At 37.0% G+C, this 25,653-nt stretch overlaps 1 protein-coding gene across 16 annotated transcripts in view; it reads left to right on the top strand.

The window, feature by feature from the left end:
* SUGCT (succinyl-CoA:glutarate-CoA transferase) overlaps nt 1-25,653 on the top strand; it is an 840,768-nt gene that overhangs the window by 228,927 nt on the left and 586,188 nt on the right. The gene's annotated exons all lie outside the window — the stretch shown is intronic.

Raw genomic sequence — 25,653 nt, 5'->3', positions numbered from 1 at the left:
TGAGGTCCTTCATCCATTTTGAGTCTATTTTTGTGCGTGGTGTAAGGGAATGGTCCAATTTCATTTTTCTGCATGTGGCTGTCCAATTTTCCCAGCACCATTTATTGAAAAGGCTGTCTTTTTTCCATTGGACATTCTTTCCTGCTTTGTCGAAGATTAGTTGACCATAGATTTGAGGGTCTATTTCTGGGCTCTCTATTCTGTCTTTTTTTTTAATTAGGAAGGCATACTCCCATTATCTTTTTATCTCTTCTTTAGAAATACCAGATTATCTATATCAGGTGTCTGTCTGTCTGTCCTCCATACTTACTATGTCTCCTTACTTTCATTCTTGTTCTTTCTCTTCTTCATTCTGGAAGAACTTTTGAGGTTTTTCTCCCACATGACTTACTCCAGTCTCTACAGTGCTGAAATTTGCTTTTTGCTTTTAATATATTTTTGTCATAGTATTCTTATCTGTCTCTACTCTAATTTCTTCTCTCAGCTCATGCTATTGTCTCAAAATCGTACGGCTTATTGCTTATCTCCAAGGAACCACATTTCCTTGAGTTTCGTTGAGTGAATAAAGCATGTGCATAAATAATTTTGAAATTTTTGTCTTTTCATGTTTCTGGAGTTCTATGTTCTTTTTCTTCTATGTCATAGAATATCTTTTAAAAAGACTTATTTGTTTCAGAAAGAGAGAGCATGCCAGCAGGAGGGGTTGAGGGAGGGAGGGAGAGACCCCAGGCAAACTCTACACCAAGTTTGGATTCCTTTGTGGGACTTGATCCCCTAACCCCAAGATCACAACCAGAGCCGAAACCACGAGTCCCACGCTCAACTGACTCTGCCACCCAAATACCCCTATGTTGTAGACTATTTGATAGGACTTCTCCATCTCTCTTCTATATAATCCTCATTGAGTGAGTTCTCATCTGTGTTGTCTGGTGCTTGCTGAGAAACAAAGTAGGTGGCTTCGCTTCTCTTTAGTGTTCGTCGCTATCTGGTTGCTGTTCCAAAGGCTTCTTTTAAATCTTAATGTGAAATACTCACTGATAAAAATTCAAAAGGCATCAGGGGAGTGAAGTCACTTTTTTGTTCCAGTATGTTGATTTGAGCTCAGCAACTGACTTTCTGTATCTGACATTATAATAGTCTTTTTTTCCAAGTACAAACTGAATCCTCTGTCAGAAATATTTGAGTCTAGCCCTTGGCATTCTGCTTTTTATTTGGTATTGTCAGTGCACAAAATCCTCCCAGAGCTCTGCTTTCAAATACTGCCTTTTCTCAGTTGCAGAATGGAGGCTGTGGTGTTTGCTCCCACCACTTGTATTATCTTGTTGCTCTAACAAGGTCTTTTGCATTTTTGTCAATGTTGATTTCTACTTCTGTGAGTTATCAGTGGGTGCCTGATGATTTCATTTATTTTGGTTTGTTTAGAGTATACCTAGTGGAAAATCTTCAACATTTCTATTCCAGTACCCTTTATCCTCGTTGTGTTCTTTTCCTTATTTCAAAAATCATTTTGTTGGGTAGCTCAGTCAGTTAAGTGTAGGACTCCTGATTTCTACCCAGGTCATGATCGCAGGGTCATGAGATTCAGCTCCCTCATTGGGCTCCCGGCTAGGCATGGAGGCTGCTTCAGATTCTTTCTCTCCCTCTGCCCCTCCCCCTCTCCCTCTGACATGTGGGGGCTGTCTCTCTCTCTCTAAATATATATATACATATGCAGAGCTTATATATATTATACTTATATATATCATATTATAAAAATATATTTATGTATTATAACAATCATTTTATGTGTATAATAATATATCCATTCAAATGGAGGTATGGGAAGAGTAATGGATAATACTTTTACACTTTTCATTAGTTACACATTCTTTAAAAAAAAATCTTTGCTTATTTGATAGGTGAAACATACTCATAACTGTGTTGTTTTGTTATATTAATGATTCTGAATGTTTTTTCTCAGCTGTTAAGTACATACTGAACTGACTGTGATTTTCGAGTGTCACATGGTTGATCCTCTCACTGGCCGGCCACGCCCATGGGCAATACCCCTCCCATTTTGCAGCTGTTGCAACTGCTTTTTTCCTCACTTGTCTCTTAGCTTTGTTTCTGTGTTTAATATATAAAATGTTATGCTTAGGTATTACATTTAATAGTTTTTTTTGGTGACCACACTGTTTTTGTGCTGAAAAAGTATGTTCCATCCAGACAAGGATTGATTCCCTTTTGTCAAATTTTTATGATTTCCCATGAAAATATTTTAATATTTATTTCCCCCTTTTTTTAAAAAAAAAACAATTATGTTCCAATTTCTTTGAATATATTACTAGATTTATTTTGGGATTCAATATAATATTCTAATAATAGTGTGTATTTTCTTCCACTATCCTTCCAAGATTCTCCAAGCCTTTACTAGCATTATCTCATTAATTCATAACATACCCTTATGGGTTAGGTAATAACTGTGATCAGAGTCCCAAGCCTGCTTTTAGAAAATCTCCAGGACAAATAAGGCTTAATTTTGTCAACAAAACATTTATAAGCCATCTTTAATGACTGCCTGACCTCACATTTAGATTTTGGGCTAAAAGCATAGTTCTATTTAATGGCAGTTTTGCCAACTTTTTTTTCTGACTTCATTTTTTTAGTCTGTGGAAAATTTTCTAATCTCGTACATCTTTCTTAAATGATGTAAGGTGGATTATGATTGAACAAATAGAGATTTTAATTCTAGACTAGTGGTTCTTGACTTTACATTAGAATTGTCTGAGAAGCTTTTTAGAAAATATTAGTACTCAAATTTCACCCCCAGAAATGACTGCTTAATTGTTCTGTGGTGGGACTGAATATTAAGAGTTATTAAAAAGCTCCGCAGGTGATTCTAATCTGTAGCCAAATAATGGTTTTCTTTTTGACATCAGCGGTTCTCAGAGTATGGTGCCAAAACTTGCTGCATCACCTGGGTATTTGTTAGAAATGTAAATTTTCAGGCCACATCTCAGGTGTGTTGAATCAGAAACTCTGGGTTAGGGCCTAGCAATCTGTGTGTGTGTGTGGGTGCATTAACTTTTTGTTATGAGATAATTGTAGATTCACATGCAATTGGGAGAAATAATACAGAGATCCCTTTTTAGCAGTTTAACATACATTGGAGCATGTGTTTGGTTAAATGAAACTTTATGTGTCCTACCATCAGAGTTAAGATACAACAAGAATTTGTGTTTTCTCAAGCCTCCAGGTAATTCTAATGCAGCTAAAACTTGAGAAAAATCACATAATAATAATAATAATAATAAAATTAAAACATAAAGTGAAATTACAAGAGCAGGAACAGAGAGTTGAACTACTCCAAGTCCCTAACACACCGCTTGGATAAATAGGTCTCACCAGGGAGCTTGACAGAAATGCAGAATCTCAGGGTCCATCTCAGACCTAATGAATGAGAGTCTACATTGTACCTTGATAACCAGGTGATTTGTGTATACATTGAGGATGAAGGGTATGTGACAAATGGGTAAAACAAAAACTTGTCAAACAAAAAACTCAGTTTTCTGAAATTGGGCTTAGGTATTTATTTTTGTAGTAAATAACTCTTGTAGTCAAGATAAAATCAATTTTTAAAAAATATTTTATTTATTTATTTGAAACAGAGTGAGAAAGAGAGCATGAGTTTGAGCAAGGAAAGGGAGAGGGAGAGAATATCCAGCAGATTCCATGCTCAGTGCAGAGCCCGATGCAGGGCTTGATCCATGACCTTGAGATCATGACCTGAGCTGAAATTGATTGTCAACCTACTGAGCCACTCTGGTGCCCCAATAAAATCAATTTGTAGGCCAAACTAATATCAGTTTTTCTGCCTTTATAGCCTAGTCATTTCAAGATTCTTTCATGCTGTTACTGTTATCTGGTGGAGTTGGATTTTTTTTTTTTTTACCACATATGATATAAAAGTTGAGATTTTTACATTAATTAGTCTTAATATTATAACATCTTACATATGAGAAATATGCAGCCATCATCATCTTCATCAATATCAAACATGAATGTGTCTGAACCTTTTTCCCCCACCTCTCTCTCCCTCTCTCTCTCTCCTTTTTTCCCCCACTTCAGTCACTTCTGATAAAATTGAAGATTCTGGGTTTGTCTCAGGTTCGTTTTGTAGCTCTTTTGATGATTATCACTATTTTGTGTTTTCATTTTTTATGCTATTTATTTTAAGAGTCTGAGAAAGTATTTTAAGGAAAACCTGCTACATTGAGGAAAACAAGTGGGGGTAGGGAACCCTATTAATAATAGGCCATCATTTTAGGCCATTTTCCAACTTCCTCTGCCTTGCACCCCACCTAAGAGTAATGAGGATGTTTCAGGTTTTTCATTGTCTCCTCCCTCTCTTCTTCCACACAATATAAGGTGCCAGAGATTCATCAGTGAGCAAGATATGACTCTGTTTCCTAAGGAGCTGATATTCTGTTGGGGACAAGTAAAGCCAATCACAATATGGTGAAGAAAGTATGAGAGGAACATCAACAAGAAAGTCCTCAGGAAAAGTGTTGCTGAGTAGTGTTTCATAGAAGTACATCCATTCAGGCTGAATGTAGAAGGCTGAATAAGAATTTGCTAGGCAGATTTATCAGCCAGAGGTCAGCAGGAAGTAAATCCAGGCCTGATAGCTTAAATCTGGATACTGCATGTGACAGGGTAGGCAGAAGGTAAAGAAAGGATGGAGAGGCACACAAAGTGGGAAACTATTACCTCTTTACATGACCAAAGGGACAAGAGGGAAACACAGGTCCTGGAGCCCAGTGTGAGCTGAAACTCTGTAGGAGTGGCCCCTTGGTTGAAGATGCAGTAGTGGAGGCAATGGGCTATTTCCAGAGATACAGTGCCTAAGCTGGGAGAGAGCTGCTAAGAAATCTCTCCATCTCTTCCTCTTCCCATTAGTGCCTCTCATTGGTCAAATCTAATTAAAAGTCAGCTGGCAAGGGAACTGGGCCCTGCACCATACAGTCAGTGTTAAGAATACTGAGCAGAACAGAGCCCACTGAGAATGGATGGAGGTTGGACAAAGTAAAATAGTCAGGAGATAAGGCGGAAATGGTGATTTCAGGGAAAAGGAACATTATGTGCTGATGCACAGAAGTGCAAAAGGTTGGCAACTCAGGAATAACAAGGAGCACAGGAGGCAAGGAATGTGAAAGGAGAGTAGTAACAGATGTGGCTGGATAAATATTAATAATAGCCAGTATTTTTGGTCCCAGGCACTTAACTAAATACTTTGTATAATTTGTTCCATTCAGTCTTCACATGGTTAGGAAGTTGGCCATGCCATGTACAACTATGACTCGTGTCCACAAATACATATGCAATTATTTTTTTTTTTTTTACGTTGACTCAGATTTGGCTGTGAACTTATAACCCATCTTTGGAAATTGTATCTCAGTCATTTTTTTGGTGCTTGAACTCTCCATTAAGTTGCATGGAGAGATTTGCATGGTGCCCAGAAAAATAAGGAGGACTCTAATTTCCAGGCCACTGATCCTGCTGACCTCATCCTTGTTACTTCCCTGGATTCTCATCTAGGGACACGAAGCATCTTGGTGGAGGTTGTGGGTCCCAGAGGGAGTCCAGCCTCTTCATAGATTCTTTCTTCATCATCATTCCTGATGTGATAATTTGTGTCAGATGTTTTGGTAAGAGTTTTAGGAGGTAGGTTGTACTTTGTTCCTTTTTCAGACAAGGTTATACTTAAAGACTTTTTGATTTATATCAATCATAATCTATGATAACTTTTTATTTTTATATTTTTGTAACCTATTCTACTTTGGGGAATTAACAGTTTATGCTCCTTGAAGACTGTGACATGCTCCATTTTACCACCATGCTTTTTTTTTCTCTTAGAGAGAGAGAGAGTCGGGAGGGACAGAGGGAGAATTTTAAGCAGACTCCACATCCAGTGCCTAACCTGATGCAGGGATTGATCTCATGACCGTGAGATCATGAGCTGAGCTGAAATCAGTAGTCAAATGCCTAATGGCTGAGCCATCCAGGTGCCCCACTGCCAACCCTTTTGAGCAGGGGTTGGGCAAACTTTTTTGGTAAAGGACTATGTAGTAATTTAGGCTTTGCTAGCCAAGAGGCAAAATTGAGGGTATTCTGTGAGAGCTTATATACTAAGAGAGAAAACAAATTTTCACAAAATGTTGATTAATTAAATAAGAAATAAAATAATTAAGTATAATTTTTTGATAAAACAGATTTGCTAATGAAAAGAATGGAATTTGGGGGGTAATATTTATAGTTAATTAGGGGTACAGAGTTAGTGCTATCACCAGAATTGGTTGCAAATGTTTTTCTCTTAATGTTGATGTGTAGTAAGAATTTACGTATTTCATCTTTGAAATGTTTTTTGTTCACAGAGAAATGTGCTGCCAAGTAGTGATATCAATCCACCAGCAGCTGATTTTAATCGAGCATATTCTTTGCCTGGACAGCATTTATAGAATTTAGTAGATTTTTCTCCCGGTACTCTTCTTTTATATGTTGTGATATTGCAGATTAATCACCTAAAATTGAAAGTTAGGTGGAAGGTCCTCAATTGCACAGTTAAATGGATTTTGAAAATGGAAATGTCCTTTGCGATTGCCTGGAAGCCTGAAAAACATTGCTGTAGTTTGCACTCCGAAAACATATCCACTGCAAGTTTGTGTGGGAACGGGACTCTCACTTTTTGTTTTAACTTTTGCCAGAATGGAAAATACAGAAAGCGGGCTGATGGTACTTGTGATTCAAACATTAGTTGTCAACGAAATGACTTTATCACCATGAAAGTTTTGCATGTTAGTTCGTTTTGCCTTATACTTTTGGGTTGAATTCATTAAGAAGCATTATCAGTTCTGCAGGAAAATCTCTCATTTCCAAAGCTATTCAGCGTTCATTTATAGTGGTTGAGGGTTGTTGTTCTTATTCAGAAAAGACTCATTCTTGACCTTCAGCTTAAAACAAATCATAGTCAGACTTGACCATTGTTAAGTCATAGTACTGCTGTGTGGGAGAGTGGGTCAAGCTATTCAAGTTTTATTTTTTTTTAAAGATTTTTAAAATTTACTTAGAGAGGCAGAGTGAGTGCAAGCATGTGGGAAGGACAGAGAGGAAGGGAGAGGTAGAGAATCTCAAGCAGACTCCGTGTTGAGCATGGAGCCCAATGTGAGGCTCAGTCTCACAACCCTGAGATCAAGATCTGAGCCAAAATCAAGGCAGTTGCCTAACTGACTGAGCCACCCAGGTGCCCCTATTCAGCTTCTATTTTTGAGAAAACTGCATGAGACTAATGATGGTTAAGGCTATCAGAGCAAATGAAAACCACCATTAGGTCAAATGTCAAATGTCATTTGATAGATTAAAATGTTTTCCTCAGTTGTACCTGCTATCAATAATACAGTGACTAAGCCCTCGGCTTTAAACACCCGGCATTTTTACAAAGCTCAGCCAGCTTGGCCAAGTAAGTCTCTTTTACTCCACACATAATTTTTACCACCCTAAGTTGTAACACATCCTAGCAGATTCCACTTAATAGCTTAAGTTGTATTAAATTAATGTCTTTTCAACTTCTTTGGAAATATTCTTGTTTGTAGTTGTGCCATGCAGCCTATTCATAGAGGCTAAGTTTTCAGTCACTTCAAAATCAGCAAAATTGACTCTTTTTATAAAGAACAACTGAGCAGTATCCATAACATCTGTCAATTCATCAAAGCCAAGGAAAACCACTCAAAATAATTTGCCTCATTTTTAAGTTGACTATTGATATTGCTCCCAATGTCTTCAACTCTTTGAACAACTGTTCTTACCAAAAGACTAATAATCCTAAACAAGTTTATTTTCTTTGGACACATTGCTCCAGCTGCTGCAATCAAACACAATTTAATTAGCTCACCATTGGTAAAAGGCTTTCCTTGCTTGGCTAACATGTGAGCCACTCAGAAACTGACTGTGGTTGCAGTCTCATTTTTATTATTTTATACTTTTGTGAAGAAATTCTGCGATGAGTTATTCTGTTTTGAATTTTATGATTTTTCTGACCACTGCTTTTCCTAGGAGTTGGAATACTGTGATGAGCACTTAATTGTGTCTATTAAATTCTTTTTGCATGGATCGAATATCACTGAATGATAAACAAAATACTTTGTTATCTAATTTAATAAAAAAATTGTCCATGTTCCAGTGTGTGCTTAAAATATGGCACATTTCTCCTCTTGTTTTGACATGATGGATATGCATTGGTCATAAAAGATTGTGGTAAGGTAATACATTTGAAATGCTGTTGAGTTACAGCTCATCACTGTGATTTGTAGTGTGCCAGGCAAGTGTGCAAAGCCATGAGAGTGAGAGTGCCACATGGGGTCATTGTCACCACCACTTGAATTTTGCAGTGCAAAGGCAGCCGTGGATGTGAGCAGACGAGTATGGCTGTGTTCTAATAAAAATTTATTTATGAATCCTGAAAGTGGAATTTCATATAATTTTTAGCTATTATAAAATATTATTTTTCTTTTGCTTTTTAAAAACCATTTAAATATGTAAAGATAATTCTTAGTTTATGGATTGAACAAAAATGAGCAGAAATTATACTGATTATCTCGAGTCACTCAGAATCTTAGAGATACTGAAAAGTACAGATTGGTGCAGCCACTGCGTAAGACTTGGCATATAGGGATGCCTGGGTGGCTCAGTTGGTTAAGCCGCTGCCTTCGGCCCAGGTCATGATCCCAGGGTCCTGGGATCAAGTCCCACATCTGGCCCCTTGCTCAGCAGGGAGCCTGCTTCTCTCTCCTCTTCTGCCTGCTGCTTTGCCTGCTTGTGCACTCGCTTTCTCTCTCTCTCTGACAAATAAATAAATAAATAAACAAACTCTTAAAAAATTATAAATTAGGAATAAATTATGAATAATAAATTAGGAAAAACTGACTGTCTTGTTTAGCATTAAATATCTAGCAGTAGATGCTGAGTAAGTGTTTTTTGAGTAAGTTAATGATAGACTATTTCTGGCATATAAAATATAGCCTATAGTAAGTCTATTGGATGAATGAAATGAATGAATGATTTATTATATATCATACACATATATGGGATCAGGTAATTCAGGTGTGAAGGATGTATAGCAGTTAAGCAAAAGAGTCTATAAGACTCTTTACCATTAGGTATTATCATTAAATCCCTCAAAAGTGTTATGCAGACTCTATCAAATTTCCATTGACATTTTACACAGAACTAGAACAAACGATCCTAAAATTTATATGGACTCAAAAAAGATCCTGAATAGTCAAAACAACCACGAGAAAGAAGACAAAGCTGGAGGTATTACACTCTTTGATTACAAAGTCTATAAAAACAATATTACGAAGTATAGTAATCAAAACGCTGTGGTATTGGCATAAAAGTAGACATAGAGATCAATGGGACAGAATAAAGAGACCAGAAATAAACCCAAGCATATATAGTCAATTAATTTATGACAAAGGAGCCAAGAATAGACAATGGGGAAAGGACAGTTTCTTCAGAAGATGGTTCTGGGAAAACTGGACAGCTACATGCCAAAGAATGTAACTGGACCACTGTCTTACACCACACACACAAATTAACTCAAAATGGATTAAAGACTGTTAAGACCAGAAACCATAAAACTCCTAGAAGAAAACATAGGTGGTAAGCTCCTTGACATTACTCTTGGTGATGCTGTTTTGGATCTGACTACAAAGGAAGTGACAACAAGCCAAACTAAATAAATGGGACTGTGTCAAACTAAAATCCTTCTGTATAGTGAAGGGAATCACCAACAAAATAAAAAAGCAACCTACTGAATGGAGATGATATTTGCAAATCATGTATCTGTTAAGGAGTTAACATTTAAAATATATAAAGAACTCAAATAGCTCAATACCAAAAACCCCCAAATGGTCCAATTAAAAAAATGGGTGGAGGACCTAAACAGACATTTTTCCGAAGAAGACACCCAGATGGCCAGCAGACACATGAAAAGATGCTCCACATCACCAATTATCAGGGAAATGCAAAACAAAACCACCATGAGATACTACCTCACACCCATCAGAATGGCTATTTTCAAAAACACAAGCTACAACAAATGTTGGTAAGGATATGGAGAAAAAGGAACCTATATTCATTGTTGGTGAATGTAAATTGGTGCAGCCACTATGGAAAACAGTATGGAAGTTTTAAAAAAAAATTAAAAATAGAACTACCATATGATCCATCAATTCTATCCTGGGTATTTTCCTAAAGAAAACAAAAACAGTGGTTTGAAAAGTTATATACACCCTGATGTTTATTGAAGCATTATTTACAATAGCTAAGGTATGGAAACAACCTAAGTGTCCACTGAAGGATAAATGGACAAAGAAGGTATGGACACACACACACACACACACACACAAAGAAATGTTATTTAGCTATAAAAGAGAATGAAATGTTGCTATTTGTGATAATGTGGCTAGACCTTGAGAATATTATGCTAAGTGAAATAAGTCAGATGAAGAAGGACACATACCATATGATTTCATTTATGTATGGAATCTAAAAAGACAAAAATTAACAAATAAAACAAAACATAACTCATAGATAAAAAGAATAGATTGGTGGCTGCCAGATGGAAGAGTGTTAGGGATGGATGAAATTGTTGGAGTCAAAAGGTACAAATTTCCAGTTATAAATAAGTTATGGGACTTTAATGTATCGCACAATGGCTATAATCAATAATATTGTATTGTAGGTTGAAAGTTGCTAAGAAAGTGAATCTTAAAGACTCTCAGCACACACACAGAAATTGTTTTGTAATTTTGTACAGTGAGGGATGGTAACTAGACTTGCGGTGGTGATCATTTCACAATGTTTACAAATGTGGAATTTGTGTTGCACACCTGAACTAATATGTTGCATGTCCGTTACATTTCAATTAAAACAAGTTATGTAGAGAAAATGAAGAATTTTCAACAAGGGAAGAATTTCAAGCCAAAGAAGGTAGTAGCTAATTGCATTTTCCAGGAGGGTGAACTCAAGTGTATTTTAGCTACTTAATATTCTAGTGTATTTAAATAAAATTCCCCTCACCAATTAATGTGTGCTTTAAGGAGTGTGGTTTGACTCCAGGATATAGGTAACTGTGACTGCTAGCCAAAGCTGCCTACTTTATGCTGCATTTCACACTCTTTTAGATCACATGTAAGTAAAGAACTCAGTCAACTCTTCAGCTCTGGCATGGGGCTGTGTTCCATGGATATGCACTATTGTATCCATCCCGCAGCCTTAACTTGGTGTTCTGTTAACTACAGCAAGATTAAACGTGACATGGCTATGTAAGTACAAGTTTCCTGTTCGTTTTTTTTTCCTGCTATAACGGTATATAAGAGAAGGGTTGGTATACTGGCTTTTTCAAAACCTAACTGTTCTGTTGGGAAGTGCTTCCCCTGACTGAGCCTTGGTTTATTCCTCTGACAAGTTGTAACGTGATCTACTTTAGTGCTTGATTATGGAGATTAAATGAGACAATATGTGTCCACTGCTGAGCACAGTGCTTGGAGGATGGTAATGGTAGCTATTATTTATATTAAATGACAGATATCATACTTTAATATTTCTTAATATGAGATGACTAGGTGACTGTTGACACTGCATAATACAAGGTCATTATGGGCAGAGTTAAACAGTAACTACTTACAAATGTTGGATAAATGAACTACAGCCTTTTAATATCCACAGGGTAGCCCGTGAGTCTGCTGTACATGTGTGTGCAAGATTTTTTTAAACTACTCTTTTCCCTGTATTCTAACTTTTCTTGAAGAGGATTAACGCAAATTTTGTTGAGATCTGTGGGAAGGGATACTAAGGGTTATAATTAATTAATTAATTAGTTAATTAATTGATTATTTCCACAATACTGAGTACCTACAGTGCGCCAGGCACTGGGTGACAATGAAGAATAAGACATTGTCTCCACTCCTAAGGAGCTCATTTGTAGTTGGGAAGACAGTCAAATCAGTGATTGATGAAGTAACAGAGTAAGGGCATGATGTTATGGGCTTGAGTGAAAGGGGCACCTAACTTGGTTTTGGGAGACTAGAAACTTCCCAGAGGAGAAAATCTGAAGCCAGGTGAAGCAGTGATGGGGGCATTGGGCTAGCAGCAGAGGGAGTGGTGAAAGCATCTGGAGAGATTTGTACGAGCCTCATAAACCATGTTATGAAATGCGAACACTATCCTGGGGGCAGGAAGGAGCCTCTGAAAGGTTTTATGTACACAAAGACATTTGTGTTTAGAAATACAATTTTGGTGGGAGTGCAGAATGAATAAAGATTGTGGGTAAGAAGACCAGTCAAGAGGCTGTTGCTGTGCTCCAGGTGAGAGGAAATGGTGGTTAAGGGGATGGAGAGAAAGCAAACAGCTACAAGACCTGTTAAAGAGTTAGAAGTGGGGCGCCTGGGTGGCTCAGTGGGTTAAGCCACTGCCTTCGGCTCAGGTCATGATCTCAGAGTCCTGGGATCGAGTCCCGCATCAGGCTCTCTGCTCAGCAGGAAGCCTGCTTCCTCCTCTCTCTCTCTCTCTCTCTCTCTCTCTCTGCCTGCCTCTCTGCCTACTTGTGATCTCTCTCTGTCAAATAAATAAATAAAATCTTTAAAAAAAAAAAAAGAGTTAGAAGTGATATTACTTGGTCTCTAATTGAAGGTGAGGATATATGAAAGATAGAAGATTTAATCATGATTCCCATGGTTTTTTGCTTTGGCCTCTGGGTGGCCATTCTTTGAGATAGGAAACATGAGAGGAAGAGCAGGTTTTATCTGGGGGAAATGAGAAAATGATGAGTTCTTTTTTTAGACATATTGATTTTTTTCGTGCTTATGGGATCTTCAGTTGGAGATCTTCTCCACCCCAACATCTGCAATTTAGGAAAGGAAACTTAGGAAAGGAAAGGAAAATTCTAGCATTTGTCTGATTTCCCAGCAGACATTCTAGTCAATTTTTTGAGATACCAGCAAAACACAGGCATCTCACACCTCAAAAAAAGAGAGAGAAAATTAGAAAAATTTAGAAAGAAGTTACTTAAACTTCAGCATGCTTTTGAATTTTATGTTATCTTAAAAAGTAAGATTTTATTTTGTTGTTTAGTGTTGTTTTTATTTGAACAGTAAAGGCGTTGAAAACTGGAGATAACAGATTTGTGAGTCTTTGGTGTAAAGATGCTAATTAAAGTGACTGAGTGGATGAGATTATCTAGGGAGGGAATCAAGAACAGGAGTTTTCTTTCCTGACTGTATACTGGAATCCTTTGGGGAACTTTAAAAAAATTCTGATGCCTGAGACCTGTCCCTAGACATTCTGACTTTACTGATCCAGGGTCACCTGGGTCAAGGTTTGAGAAGCTCTAGCTTAGAGGGAGAAGAGATCCCGGTAAAGAACATGGAGGACCGTGACACTTAAGAGTCAGGTCAGAAAGGAAAGTAAGACAGGTGGGCTGACTCAGAGTCCAGGGAAACAATATTCTTCAGGGTCATTAGGTGTAGCTGCTTCATATGTGCTTGATTCAGATGATCGAGTTCAAAGAATAACCAAACAACCGATCAACTGATCATTCATCGTAATCCTCCAAGGTCTCCCACACTGCCAACTAAAGTAGCCCTGCTGGGATGTGTAGGATGAAAATGGCTGCTCTGGTTAAAGACTTGGGTACTAAGTCTGCTGCTAGAGAAGGGAGCTTGGCAAAGGTATTCATGCATGTATCCGCCTTCAGAGAGAGAGAGAGAGAGAGTGTGTGTGTGTGTGTGTGTGTATCTTTTTCCACTGTAGTACTATATAGCTGTAAGTATTAATGATTATATCCAACACAGAGGGAAAGTTGAGAGTGGAAGCTTAGGTCTGGAAACAATAATATAGTTTTTAAAAAATTGAGATATAATTCATACTATAAAATTAATCCTTTAAAAATGTATGGTTCACTGTTTTTTTTTAGCATATTCACAAGTTTATATAACTTACTGCTATCTAATTCCACAAAAACATATAGTTTTGAGCTATGTGATAGGATAAGAATTTGCATTTAGTCATTTTATTTGTAAAATGTGACTTAATCTAATAGTATATGAAAACAGTTCTATTTTAAAAATTACAAAGTGAAATGCAATCACCAAAAAACAAACCAAAAAAACCCAACCCATTAAAAAAAAAAACTGCTGGCATTGAAATATTTACTAAAAGTATATCAATTCACTAAACAACACCCCACCCCCCAATCCCTTATTAAAAAAAAAAACTATAGATGCCTGAGTGGTTCAGTTTGTTAAACATCCAACTCTTGATTTGGGCAGAAATGTATGATCTCAGGCTGGTGAGTGTGGGCCCCGTCACTGGCTCTGCACTGTGTGTAGAGCCTGCTTAAGATCCTCTCTCTCTCTCCCTCTGCCCTCCCCCCACCCTACATGTGCTCTCTCTTTCAAAAAAAAAAAAAAAAATCAAACCGTTTTACTTCCATACAATGAAACCCAGCATCATTTGCCATAAATAGGAAGGCAAGAATAAGAATAAATACAATGGAAATTAAGATAATAAGATTTAACTAAGGTTAGGATACTTATTTTCAGCGTCTCTCAGATCTCTCCTGTTACATCCAGTTACCTCCCTCACTGCTACGCCCCCCATTATCCCTCAGAATACTGTAGCTTCTCATTTCCCCCTGCTTGCCTCACAAGCACTGAAGACCCAGTTCTAACCTGCCGTCCTGGCTCGCATGATCTTTCCTTGCTTCCCTGCCCTTGTTCATCTCCCACCGTCCTCTTCCATCTTCACCGCACTCCATGTACGCTGCCTGCTCATTTCTTCACATGAGTCACTCTTCTTTCCACCTCCAAGTCTTTCTTCCTGACATTTTCCATCTCCCTGGAACACACTCTGGCCTCCTCTCTTGGCCTCATAAACTCCCACTAGTCTTTTAGTCACCTTCTCAGGAAGTCTTTCCTGACCACATTCTTCTGGCCCTTGCCTACCGAGTCAGATCTCCCTTTGTGGCTTTATATGAATGTGTTGTTTTTGTGATTATTTGTGTAATGTTCATTATCTGTCTTAATGGGTCATAAATTCAGTAAGGGCAAGGGCTGGATCTGTTTGGCTTATTCTTGTATTCCCCTCACAGAGCACGTTGTTTGGCATATAGTAGGTTCTCAGTGTATATCGTCTTGAAAGAAATGAATGAATAAGTAAGCGAATGGGTCCATTGTCCTTGACTGCTTGTGTTCTGAGCTCCGTGTTCTGTCTTACTCTCTCTTCGCTGGATGCTTCTCTTCCGCTGAGCTGATAGGATGATGGCATTAATTTGTCATCTTCTGCTGTCGTCTGAAGTTCAGACTCGAAGGACAGAGTGTGTTCATTGGCTACATATCCATAGCTGACATTAATATCGATTCTGACGTACCACTGCTCAGAACTAGGCAATCATAAAATTGAAGAAAATCCATTTTCCTATAATGTATGGATTCCCCAATTTGCCAGTTTTCAAATTCATCTGGAGACCTTATCGAAATGTAGATTCCTCTTCATGGGAGATTGGTGGGGTTTTCTGAACTCTACCTGCTCCTTCCTGCCCGTATATTCCTCTCACTTTGCCCGACCTGAAGGATCAAGACTGATTTTCCCCCAGAGGGGTAATTGTTAAGCCTCTCTGTATGAAGTTGATTGCTCTATATGTGGCTGGGGCTACAGGAAGAACTGCACATTGGAGTCCTCATCTGCAGGGGTTCTTTTCACCATGTTTAGGATGAGTGTGGAGTGTAGAATGAGAGAGGGAGAGAGAGAGAATGCAGGGACGTGAAGATATACCTAAAGGCTAACGGTGATTATCTCAGTTTTAAGATTTGGGTAATTTTCATTTTTTCTTTTGCTTCTCAGCATTTTCTAAACATTTGTACAATTTGTGTATATTACTTTTTAATAAGAAAACTGTTTTTATAAAGCACCTCAGCTATAATTTGCATCTGTGCAAAAATGTGAACACAACATGATTTAAACCAACAAATAATAAGCTCAGTGGTAATTTATTGAGTACCTGCCCTATGTGAAACATGTCATCTTAAGTAACTCCTAGTAACATTGTGCAACATATATTATTATTATTATTTTACAGATGAATAAACTGATGCTCAGAGAAGTGACATGACTTACCCAGAGACTTTTGTAAAGTGGCATAGAGCTAGATAGTCCTAACTCAGAAGGCCATAAATGTTTCTTTTATGCTAATTGTTTCATCATTACGAACATTCATAAAAAATGCCAGAAAAGAAGAATCCATTTTGACCAAGTTCTCAGCTGTGACTTATTCAATTTGTATTCTCTTTCTCTCTCTTTCAATTGCTTGAAAACAGTTTATTGCTATATAAGCACTCAGTAATGTTGCTTGGTTACTTTTCGTGACTCCCGAAGTTAAATACAGGGCAGGATGAGCCGGGAACTCTTATTTTATGCTTTGCATTCAGTGCTTTGTTTGATTTGTTATTTTGATTTCTCCTACAGCTTGTGAGCATACAGATAGTAGGCACTGATGCCAGTGAGGAAAGACTAAGAAAGGTTATTGTACAAAAAAAGTCAGTTATTAACCTTCGGGAATGGAGGTGTAGAGTCAGGAAGGCAAAGCATGATTTCTTAGGCACTTCAAGTTTCTAAAGTAGTATAAAAAATGTAGATAATGAATTCATTATATTTTGTTTTCTCTTCTCCTGCTAACTGAGTATGTTTGAGAACTTGACAAAGTATTACACATTGCTTAAAAACATTACTAAGAAATCTTAGCTACGCACCAGAGATTCACTAAACTTAATATTTTTAGAAGATATTTTCAGTCGTGAAAGACTTGGTATTGTTTCCTTAGTACCATAATCATTACTGCTCGGAGTAACATTCAGCATTGTACTGATATTCAGAAAGATTATTAACAAAGCTTCCATTTCATTTCCTGAAGTATGGGAAGAAAAGAATCTTTTGATTTTCTCCTCCCTAATTTAAAAATCATGTTCACAGGAAATTCTTTATAATTCTTTTAAATAAACAGGAAACATAATTATTTGCTTGGGGGTGTATATATGTGTGTGTTAAAAATAGTATAGGTTGAGGAGTACAATGTGTTTTTTTTTTAAAAAAAAAATCAGGATTGTGTAATATGCTTCAAATGAGATCCAGGATTGTGTGTGTGTGTTTTTGACATGGTCTTACTGGCTTACGATTTTTTTTTTTTAAGTTTTGTTTTCAAATTTTATTTTTCTGACACTTCCTGTTTTCTTATAAGACCAGCAATGGAATTAGAGTTGAAGGGCTGATGGATTCACATGCAGACAGTTTTTGTAACATCATCTGTCAGGTGTCTGCTTCTTCTTATTAGTCATCTGGCATTTTGAAGACCGATTGAGGCCATTACAAAATGTACTGAAGATCATAGACCTTACATCTTTAGTTAATTAATGTTCACAAAGCACTGTGCAATTGATTAATAAAACTGGCTGTTGAAACATACTGAATGGGTAACTCTTTTTATATTTTTCTCTTATTTCCACACCAAATGCATGAATCTATTTTTTATTTTTAAATGTACCCTAGCTGATCTTAAACACTTTTCTTTTGAGCTTTTCCTATGTTATTTACCATTCTTATAGGGATATCTTTCACAGTTTTGCTTCTTCTGATTTTCCTGGTACATATATATTCCTGATGGATATAGATTTTTCTCAGCTGGGAAACACTGTTCAAATGTTATTTTCATTCTTAATAGAATTAATTTTTGATATCATTGGAAAAAAATCTGTAAAATTATTCAGGTCATTAAACCAACATCTATATAAACTTTGAAAGATGAAATTAAAGATCACAGGGAATGCTTTCTAAGAAAAAAGACTTTTCCAGGAAGAATGTTTATTTACAAGAAAAGGTACTATTTGTTATAACACACAGCAATAAACGTGACTCTAAGGAGCAGATACATCATGAATCAAATAATTGTAAAAGATTCAATGCAAGTAAGCTAGGTATGCTGTCCTCTAGGAATTCATAATCTCAAATCCGTATTGATTCTTCATAAAAATAAGTTGTAGCACAAATTTATATAGATAGAGGATTATTAGTTTGCAAAAGCCAACTCTAAGAGTAAAAATTTATACTATACGTAAAAATTATATCCTGTGGTTTAATTGTATGTCTTAGCAGTAATTATTACTAAACAGTTTCAGAGAATTCATAGTTGAAAATACTATCAGTGAAACACAAAAGGAATAAAACTGTGATAGTATGAATTCCTAGATGATGTGATTTGAAGTTAGAAAATCCCATTTTGTCTCATTTTACTTTGTATGGAGAAATTAAATGATTCTGGAAATAACAGGTATTTAATTCTGTGGTTTTCCATTTCACTATGATAGAGTAGGGTTTATACCAAATTTAGACCAGTGAAAGGTAACCCTAAAGTTTATAGATTTTATCCCGGAACAGCATTATAAGATTTTAAAATAGCTTTTAAGTTAATAATACCCTCACAATCTGCAGATATTAATTGCTAATGTGAGAATTGTTCATTGGATGAATATGTATTCTTGAAGAAGGAATAAAATACAAAGAAGTCCTCATATTTAAATCAGGAAGATACTGAGTGTCCGTGGATGTCAGTCTGTCTATATGTGTGTATTTCTGATTGTCCTTGATGTTGGAAGTTGAATGCAAATTCATTTTTGTAAGTCACAGTGGAGATAGACAAGTGATTTACCTATGATTGACTCATCCTGTTTGTGGCAAATCACTTTTGGAAAGTATTTTCAGGCATTTTGACAAGATAACTGGTTTTAATAGGAATGAGTCAATGACAGCAGTAATGGAAATCTGTGAGGATGTTTCAAATATTCTGTAGATAAAAAGTATATGCAAATTGAATTCATTATCATAAAGAGTTCACATAGGTAGGTACAAAATAGCTATATTAAATTTTTCTTTTTATGTCTGCTGTTTATTGGCATATATACCTAGGCTCCCTTTTGTATCTGGTCAAATACAAAAATGTACTGGTAAATTAAAAAAAAATTATGTTATGCTGTGAAGTAAGACTTGAAGCCTCTGAGTTACACTGCACTGTGTTAGAGAGGTACACTGCTACTGTACAGACCAGACCATAAGCCAAAACACTGATCAAATGTGCTGGGTACTTTCCTGGGCAAGTTTATACAGGAAAAGACTCAGGAAAGTGAGATATTAATCAATTTAGCCCTGAGAAAAAGCTATTTCTAACTCGAGGATGAGGAAGATCAACAATTACAGTTTGAATTAATATTTATATAGTGATTTTTGCTTGTATTTTCTGATTCAGCCTTCACAGTGACCACCTGATGTAGGTGTTGTTATCTTATCTTAAAATGAGGAAACTGAGAGTCAGAGATACTGCCTTCAATTACAGGTGAGCAAGTGAGTTTAACTCAAGTCTTCTGGCTCCATATTCTTTACGTTTCTTTCCATCAAGTGGAGACAGAGGCAAAGTGTTAGTTCAGGGGGTCAGCGCACAATGTTAGGGGAAAGACAAGACCTGAAAGCCTTAAAGAAAAGGCAAAATCTAGATGTGTGGAACTAGGGATGTCACACACTGCATGAATGTTCCATTAAGTGGATTTAGCCTGCAGATGAGTTTGATATGACTAGTTTGGTGTTTTCTTTTTTTAAAGTCTGGATTTGAATGCCTTACGTTTCTACCCAAGCATTTCCTGGTTGTCTCAGTCTCCACTACTCTCCCATCGAATTGCACTCACTTCTAATATCTGCTCAGACTCTGATGTTCTTTGAATGCACAGTCCTGAGTGGAGTAAGTCACATGAACAAGAACATGGAAGAAAAGATGAAGGTGAAGACACAGTACAATTCATGTGGCCTGAGCAGAGGTTTTTATCCCGGGAAGTTCAGTAGGAAGTTGTTAAGGACCATATTATCAATGTTGTTTTTCCCTCTACATCCCCAACTGTCCTGCCTCTTCCGTGAAATCTAGTTTGGATGAATGGTCCACGTCCAAGTGAGTAAGAATTATATTGTGGTCTATGAGGCTGAGTTCTTGGAAAGGAGGTCCTGAAATTTCAAGCTTAATTGAGGTGGGTCCTATTTCTTGGGACAGCACTAATGGAGAAAGGGTGACAAAGCTGTCTTCTGAACTTGCAAAAGGAGTCATGCTAAGTGAGGTAAGGTCCTGAGTGTTGCTCTGAACATTGGCTGATGTTACTAGTACACTTTTAAGTGACACTGGAAAAATGTTGTTTTATTGATAAGTTTTTTAAGGGTCAGAGGAAGAGTAGAAAGGTGCAATCAGGTTGGTGTTTTTTGTTTTTGTTTTGCGCGCATGTGTAAGATTGTCTCCTGGGATACCTAATTAAGGCAAGCCCCTTTGATTGGGTACTTTGTGGAGGGCATTGCTTCTTTTCTTCCAATGGACTTTTGAGTCTTTGGAGGGGAAATAAGATTATGAAAAATGACATATATATCTATATCTGTATTTATATCTGTATCTGGATTTTGAAATCATGGACTTCTTTTCCACCTCAGGGACTTTGCACATGCTTTATTTCCTGAATGTAATGTTCTTCTCCAATGGAGAAGATGGAGCTGATTTGTTTTTATCCTTGAAATTCTTTACCTATCAGCACAACTATCTCTCCTTTGAGAGATTGTCTCTCACCCATCTAAAAAGTAATTTCCTGTCCTAGACATATCTAGAAAATTCCTTCCACCTTTATTCTCTTCTTTATCTGTTGTTAATTTTCACCACAGCATTAATCAATTTATAATTATTTTGTCTACTTACATATTTGTAATAACATACCCTCATAGCAATGTACCCTGCAGTATCTTCATAGAATGTAAATTTTGTAAGGATAGGGATTCCGAATTTAGAATCTAGTTCCACAACAGACTGGATCCTCAAATAAGTATTTGCAAATGAATAGATAGTTGGAATACAGTTGAAGAAAAAAAATATGATGGATATTGGTAGGAAAATATACAATAGATTCCCATGTCAGGTGGAGGGTGTGTAAGATGCTTTTCTGGTGTGTATTGTAACAGGAATTTAATGTGTAATACCAACAGGGGATCATATATATATATATATATCTGATGGAAGTTTCATACTACTGATGTAGAATATTGATTAATTCTTTAAAAATTATATAATGAATAAATTTTGAGTATAAAAAACTTAAATGACTGAAAAGGCTATAAAGAGAGAGTAAAACTTTTTCTTCCCCCAATTCCATTTTCAGTAAATCACTATTCATACATTCTTAAATATTTTTCTAGAAATTTTATGTGTATATATCTGTCATTGGTTTTATTTACCTTATTAGATAGTGAACTAGTTATCTACTTGTTACCTAAACCATTTTGATTATAATAGAAGTATGGTTCTGCCATTTGCAATTTTCTGGATATTTTTTCATGTGAACCTATAAATCTTATTTAGTTAGGGTGGTTCCTGGGTGGCTCAGTCAGTTAGGTGTCTGACTCTTGGTTTTCCACTGAAGTCATGGTCTCAGGGTTGTGGGATCAAGCCCACTGCAGGTCTCTGTGCTCAGTGCAGAGTCTGTTTGTTCCTCCCCTATTGCCCCTCCCCCAGCTTGCATGCACATTCCCTCTCAAGTAGATAAATAAAACCTTTAAAAAATCTAGTTTATATATTTATAGCCACTTCATTTCAGTATTATATAAAACTTGGTTTCTGTAGCTCCATTTTCTCCCTATTCCTTTTTGCTGTGATTTTTGTACAAATTTTATCTTTATAATTGTATATCCATCAACATGGACTTGTAATTGTTACTTCATGCAGATATCTTTTAAACCAGGAGGAGAAAAGAAGAGTTACAAATGAAGATACATTTATGCTGTTTTTTATATTTGCTTATATAGTTGACTTACTCGTGTTCTTTATTTCTTTATATGATTCCGAGTTACTCTCCAATGTCCTGTCATTTCAGTTTGAAGGACTCTTTAGTATTTTCTGTAGGGCAGGTTTTCTTCCAGTGAATTTTCTCATTTTTTGTCTTTATTTTTTCAAATTTTAATTTATTTTTTTCAGTATTCCAAAATTCATTGTTTATGCACCACACCCAGTGCTCCCATGCAATATGTGCCCTGCACAGTACCCGCCACCAGACTCACCCCCATCCCCACCAAAATCCTCAGTTTGTTTCTCAGAGTCCACAGTCTCTCATGGTTTGTCTTCCCCTCCAATTTCCCCCAGCTCACTTCTCTTCTCCATCTCCCAATGTCTACCGTGTTATTCCTTATGCACCACATGTAAGTGAAAACACATGATAATTGACTCTCTCTGTTTGGCTTATTTCACTCAGCCAGTCCTGTCCATGTTGATACAAAAGTTGGGTATTCATCCTTTCTGATGGAGGCGTAATAGTCAATTGTATATATGGACCATATCTTCTTTATCCCTTCGTCCATTGAAGGGCATCTTGGTTCTTTCCACAGTTTGGCAACTGTGGCTATTTCTGCTATGAACATTGGGGTACAGATGGCCCTTCTTTTCACTACATCTGTATCTTGGGGGTAAATACCCAGTAGTGTAATTGCAGGGTCATAGGGTAGCTCTATTTTTAATTTCTTGAGGAATCTCCACACTGTTCTCCAAAGTGGCTGCACCAACTTGCATTACCACCAACAGTGTAAGAGGGTTCCCCTTTCTCCACTTGTTGTTTCCTGTCTTGTTGATTTTGGCCATTCTAACTGGTGTAAGGTGGTATCTCAATGTGGTTTTGATTTGAATCTCCCTGATGGCTAATGATGATGAATATTTTTTTCATGTGTCTGTTAGCCATTTGTATGTTTTCTTTGGAGAGGTGTCTGTTCATGTCTTCTGCCCATTTTTTGACATGATTATCTGTTTTGTGTGTGTGGAGTTTGAGGAGTTCTTTATAGATCTTGGATATCAGCCCTTTGTCTGTAGTGTCATTTGTGAATATCTTCTCCCATTCCATGGGTTTGCCTCTTTGTTTTGTTGACTGTTTCCTTTGCTGTGCAGAGGCTTTTGATCTTGATGAAGTCCCAAAAGTTCATTTTCACTTTTGTTTCCTTTGCCTTGGGAGAAATGTCTTGATAAAAGTTGTTGTGGCTAATGTCGAAGAGGTTATTGCCTATGTTCTCCTCTAGGATTCTGATAGATTCCTGACTCATGTTGAGGTCTTTTATCCATTTCAAGTTTATCTTTGTGTATGGTATAAGAGAATGGTCGAGTTTCATTTTCTACACATAGCTGTCCAATTTTCCCAGCACCATTTACTGAAGAGAATGTCTTTTTTTCCACTGTATATTGTCTCCTACTTTGTCAAAGATATTTGACCACTGAGTTGAGGGTCCATATCTGGGCTCTCTACTCTGTTCCACTGGTCTACGTATCTGTTTTTGTGGCAGTACCATGCTGTCTTGGTGATCACAGCTTTGCTGTAAAGCTTGAAGTCTGGCAATGTGGTGCCCCCAGTTTTGTTTTTCTTTTTCAACATTTCCTTAGCAATTTAGGGTCTCTTCTGGTTCCATACAAACTTTAGGATTGTTTGCTGCAGTTCTTTGAAAAATGCTGGTGGAATTTTGATTGGAATGGCATTGAAAGTATAGACGGCTCTAAGCAGTATAGACATTTTAACAATGTTTATTCTTCCAATCCATGAGCATGGAATTCTCTTCCATCTTTTTGTGTCTTCTTCAATTTCTTTCATGAGTGTTCTGTAGTTCTTCGAGTACAGATCCTTTACCTCTTTGGTTAGGTTATTCCCAGCTATCTTATGGTTCTTGGTGCTATAGTAAATGGAATCAGTTCTCTAATTTCCCTTTCTATATTTTCATTGTTAGTGTATAAGTAAGGAACTGATTTCTATACATTGATTTTGTATCCTGCCACATTACTGAATTGCTGTATGAATTCTAGTAGTTTGTGGGTGGAGTCTTTTGGGTTTTCCATAGAAAGTATCATGTCATCTGTGAAGAGAGAGAGTTTGACTGCTTCTTTGCCAATTTGAATACCTTTTATTTCTTTTTGTTGTCGTTGCTGTTGTTAGGACTTCTAGCACTATGATGAACAACAGTGGCGGGAATGGACATCTTTGTTCCTGATCTCAAAGGGAAGGCTGTCAGCTTTTCCCCCATTGAAGATGATATTCACTGTGGGTTTTTCATAGATAGATTTTATGAAGTTGAGGAATGTTCCCTCTATCCCTATACTTGGGATTGTACTAATCAGGAACGGATGCTGAATCTTGACAAATGCTTTTTATGCATCAATTGAGAGGACCATTTTAAAATTATTAATTTGTCCAGGGTACCTGGGTGGCTCAGTGGGTTAAAGCCTCTGCCTTCGGCTCAGGTCATGGTCCCGGGTTTCTGGGATCAAGCCCAACATCGGGCTGTCTGCTCTGCAGGGAGCCTGCTCCCTCCTCTCTCTCTCTGCCCACCTCTCTGCCTACTTGTGATCTCTGTCTGTCAAATAAATAAATAAAATCTTAAAAAAAATCTTAATTTGTCTTTAATATTTGAAGTGTAGTTTTGCCCAATACAGAATTCTTCGTTGACATTTTACTTTCTTTTAGCACTATAAATAAGTTATCCCACTATCTTCTGGCCCCCATGGTTTCTTATGAAAAGTCAACTGTTAATTCTGTTTAGACTCACTTCTATGTGATCAGTCTCTTCTTTCGCTTCTTTCAAGATTCTTTCTTTATCTTTTGATTGTTTGATTATGATATGTCTACATGTGGAACTCTTGATTTATCCAACTTGGGGTTCATAGAGCTTCTTGGATGTATAGTTTTTTTTTTAATATTTTCATCAAAGATATGATGTTTTGGCTACTAATTCCTTAAATTTGTTTTGTTTTTTTTTCTTTCTCTCTCTCTCTCTCTCTTTTTTTCTCTTCTTCATCTCCTCTTTCTCTCTCTTTTCCCCCTCCTTTTTCCTTTTGGATTCCCATTGTGTCCTATTGGTACACTTGATTATGTTCCACAGATCTCTGAGTGTTTTTAATTTTAAAAAAATTTTTTTCTCTTTCTGCTACTCAGACTGGGTAATCTGAATTGACCTATCTTCAACTTTGCTTTCTTCTGTCAGTTCAGATTTGCTATTGAGCACTACTAAGTGCATTTTTAATTTATATCATTGTACTTTTCAACTTCAAAATTTCTTTTTTTATTTTATTTTATTATTTTTAAAATTAACATGTAGTGTATTATTTGCTTCAGGGGTACAGTTCTGTGAATCATCAGTTTCACACAATTCAGAGCACTCACTGTAGCACATTCCCTCCTCAATGTCCATAACTCAGCCTCCCCCACATCCCCCTACATCCCTCAGTTTGTTTCCTGAGATTAGGAGTCTCTTACGGTTTGTCTCCCTCCGGATCCCATCTTTTTTTTTTTTTTTTTAAAGATTTTTTCTTTATTTATCTGACAGAGATCACAAGTAGGCAGAGAGGCAGGCAGAGAGAGAGGAGGAAGCAGGCTCCCCGCAGAGCAGAGAGCCCAAAGTGGGGCTCGATCCCAGGACCCTGGGATCATGACCTGAGCCGAAGGCAGAGGCTTAACCCACTGAGCCACCCAGGTC

Source organism: Mustela nigripes, chromosome 4 (assembly GCF_022355385.1).
Source record: "Mustela nigripes isolate SB6536 chromosome 4, MUSNIG.SB6536, whole genome shotgun sequence".
NCBI classification, from domain to species: domain Eukaryota; kingdom Metazoa; phylum Chordata; class Mammalia; order Carnivora; family Mustelidae; genus Mustela; species Mustela nigripes.
Note: the sequence above shows the minus strand (reverse complement) of the source record. Positions and strands in the feature narration are given on the sequence as shown.